The sequence below is a fragment of the Wolffia australiana genome, chromosome 17 (genome assembly GCF_029677425.1).
Source record: "Wolffia australiana isolate 7733 chromosome 17, ASM2967742v1".
Classification (NCBI taxonomy): domain Eukaryota; kingdom Viridiplantae; phylum Streptophyta; class Magnoliopsida; order Alismatales; family Araceae; genus Wolffia; species Wolffia australiana.
This window is the reverse complement of record NC_135851.1, coordinates 2,876,392-2,880,168: the sequence shown is the minus strand read 5'-3', so window position 1 is coordinate 2,880,168 and position 3,777 is coordinate 2,876,392. Positions and strand designations below refer to the sequence as shown.

The 3,777-nt window shown below is 40.9% G+C and overlaps 1 pseudogene; it reads left to right on the top strand.

Annotated features, from left to right (window-relative positions):
- The first annotated feature begins 387 nt into the window (after positions 1-387).
- On the top strand, positions 388-481 carry LOC144714696 (small nucleolar RNA R71; annotated as a pseudogene).
- Positions 482-3,777: the final 3,296 nt, after the last annotated feature.

The following is a 3,777-nucleotide window of genomic DNA, read 5'->3' as shown; positions in this document are numbered from 1 at the left end:
TCCTCTCCAAGTTGGCATGCTCCATCCTCATGATCTCTGCTTGAACATATAGAACAAATCTGTGCTTTCACAAGGGGTGAGTTAGGGAGAAAAGCATTCTTTAGAGTGGAAGTCAATTCTTCAAGTTTCTTGTTGGTTTCTCTTATCCGTGCATGAAGATCAGCTTCCTTTGAAGTTACTTGCAGCACTCCTCGTTTTGGGTTGGCATTTCTTCCATTTTGACTTGCTCCTATTTCCTGTAGGTCAGTTTCAGCCACCCTTTCCAAAAGATCAAAGACTTCATCCTCATAAGCCATATAGAACGAGCCACCAGCTATTTGATTCACTTTACTTTTAAAAATATCAGGAAGTGATTCATAAAAAATTTCAGCTAGCTGACATTTTTCTATTCCATGGTGAGGGCATTTTTGGATTAATTCATTGAACCTTTCCCATGATTCACTAAATGCTTCATGATCATGGGGATAAAATTTCTGAATTTCTTTTCTATAAAAATTAGTTTTGGAAAGGGGATAAAATTTATGTAGAAATTTGTTCTGCATTTCTTCCCATGAGTTAAATGTTATGCCTAAATTTCTATACCATGCGAAAGCCTTATCTTTCAAAGTAAGCGGAAAATATTTCATTTTTAAAGCTTCAGTAGTTAAACCAGGAATATTTTGAGAGGAACATCGAATATGAAAATCATCAAGAAATTCTAAGGGGTTTTGAGAAGAATGACCAGTAAATTCAGGGAGAGAGTTCAGTAGGGCATTGTCATACCTAAACATAACCCCCTCACCTACATTGATGTTGATGCCGGTTTGCCTTAGACTTCCTGACGGAGTAGATCTATCTAGCATCGTCCTTCTCCTCCCTTGTTGTGGCTGACCATCTTCTGCCATATCGATTTCTTCTTTGTCTTGAGCTGTAAGTGTTGCTGGAAGAGCAGGATATTGAGTATCTAGATATTCCTCAGCGCTAGTCCCAGCCTTAGACCTTGTTAAGACCATCAATCTCCAAAAAATAAGTTAGAAATACCGTTTGTTGAGGGTTAGCTGCCCTCAACTTTGGCAAAAGAGAAAAAAATATAAATTCACTAAAAACAATCACCGTGCTCCCCGGTAGCGGCGCCAGTTGATAATTCAGATTTTGGGGTAATTAGTGATGAGTTAACTTCATTAATTAGTGTCGTTGGTTTATCCGAATTAAAACAACAAAAAATTATAATAACCTTACTAGCGTAGGGAGAGTAAGGGTCGATCCATAGGGAGCAAGGGTTTTTTTCTTAGGAATTTGTGCTTTAGTTATGTATTTTTTAATAATTTTAGAGGTAGGTTTACTACATATGAAGATAAATAACTAATGAAATAAAAATATATAACAAAGAAAAATAAAATATTATTATAATATTATAATAATATTAATAGGCAGAAAATAATTTTTTGGTATTTTTTAGGAGTATTTTAAAGCTAAAACAAAATAGGAAATGAAACAGTTTGGCGCTCTGGACTTAGTCAAAATTTGGCCAAGTCCGGATGCCAAATGGGGAAGGTGCCTTGGTGGAGGAGAGAGAAACAAATTGGACTGTACTAAAATCACTCTAGAATGAGTTCTAGAACGAATTTTAGAGCGTGGTTGGATGCACTGGAACCGCCTGGATATTGGCTAGCTGATCCAAGACTAACAAAAAGACAAAAGACGAACAGAAGAGAATGAAAAAGGAGAAATAAGAAGGTAACCTCTTTGTCACACCCGCTAAGGTCCAAGGGACTTCTTCTTCTCCTTTCCACCAGCTTCTTCAGCCCTGGATGCTTCCTGCTCAGCCTGGAACTCATTGAGGTGAATGGATCTATGACTCAATTGCACTTAGGCCACCAAACATTACTTTGGATTGAATCACAAGATGAATTTTACAATAGGGTGAAGGGGTTTATATAGGGAGAGAGAGCAAAGGAGAGCCATTGGATTTTTAATACAATGGATGGCCAGATCTTCTTTTCAGGGTCATGATCCACGTCCATTATGGTCCTCCAATCTGCATTGAGACCTTTGAAATACCCCCTGGACGTTCAAGGCTTCTTTCCTTAATTAGCATTAAAGGTGCTATCTTTAAGTCTCCACCCTTGGATGTTTTGTGGATTGAATGGCTGGATCTTCTTCTCTGGCTTGGATCCACGTCCAAGGTTGTCCTCCAATCATCATTTAAGCCCCTGAAATATTCATAAATAATCATGAGTGGACCTTCCCCTTGCCCTCCTTTCTTTGGCCCAACATGCCTCTCATAGTGGGCTTAGTGGAGCTTCCTTAGTGGGCCTTTAGACTAGAGCCAATTGTCTTGCTTTGGGCCTTCTTTCTTGGCCCAGGGTTGTGGCTGAGCCTGCTCCTCTGGTCCAAATAGCTTCCTCTTCATTTAATTATCCCCTTTATTCATGAAAGTTTCACCTAATTCCTGCATCTTCCACATAAACTAAGAAGAGAGTGAGATTCATTCCACTTAACTCATTGAGTTAAGTGGGGTTAGTCCCACAAATGATAATAATTAATTCCAAATTAGAAAAAGGTAATTTTGTTTCATGATGTTTCACAACTTAACATAAATGTTGATAATATATCCAGATAAAGATAAAGAAGTACATAAATTAGCTGAAATTGCACATATATATTACTATCATTTTGGATTTATCAATGGTCCTCCATCATATATACTCTATACTCTTCTTCGTCAATAGGCTGCTCATCTAGAGTAGGGCTCGGGAAGGGCATTGAGAGGCTCTATGACCACCTCCCTAACACTTAAAGCAAGTCATGCCAGACTAAGCAATTTGTGCTGGATTGGATTGAGGCGAAGGTCTTGTGTTGGAGTCAAGGGAAGAAGAGGTAAGGGCGTTAGGATTGGTCGGAGTGGTGGGTTGTGGTGTCGGAACTGGTGGACGGTGTTCGGTTGAAGTGCGAGTGGGAGTAGGAACTGGTGCCGGGAGAGCTAGAGGTGGGTTACGCAGAGCTAAATGATTCGAACATGAGGAATGAACACGATCGGTAAGGGGGGGATGGCCATTAATGACGTGAGTGTTATATAAGGTTTGGCAGAGTTCAAGATCTTCTACTATCTGAGAGGCCTACTCAAGTGTAGCAGCCTTGCGAATGAGTAATTCTGTCTCTAAGTATGGGTTAAGTCCAGTTCTAAATCGAGATATGACAACCTGGGGATTCTCCTCAACTCGACATCTCATATAAAATTCCACAAATTGAGTGATGTAATCGGAGAGGGTAGGGACATCTTGACACATCCGGGATGTGACGCCTTGGACGTGACGGGACAGATGACGAGTCATGACGGATGGTGACGTGATGAACTGTTCGTCATGTCACCGACACGTCACTCGTTCTAGGATTTTCAAAAAAATCATCACCGACCCATCACTCATCCGCAACCCCTCATCACCGTAATGTCAGCGTCACGGTGATGGCATCACCGTCACCGTGACGGAAAAAATTTCCATTTTTATAGGTTATGTATTTTTATTCTTATGGACCATATGTTATTGTTATGTCACCCGATCCCCTTACGATTCTCCCTCTCTCTCTCAACTCCGCTGATTCTCCCTCTCCTTGTCCCCTTACGATTCTCCCTCTCTCTCTCAACTCCTCCGATTCTCCCTCTCCTTGTCCCCTTACGATCTCTTTCCCTCTATCTATCTCTCGCTGGGTCGCTCCCTTAGTCCCTCTTCCTCTTCTCTCTAGTTCGCTCCGTCTCTTTCGCCCTCTTCTTCTCCCTCTCCCTTTGTGGATCTCTCC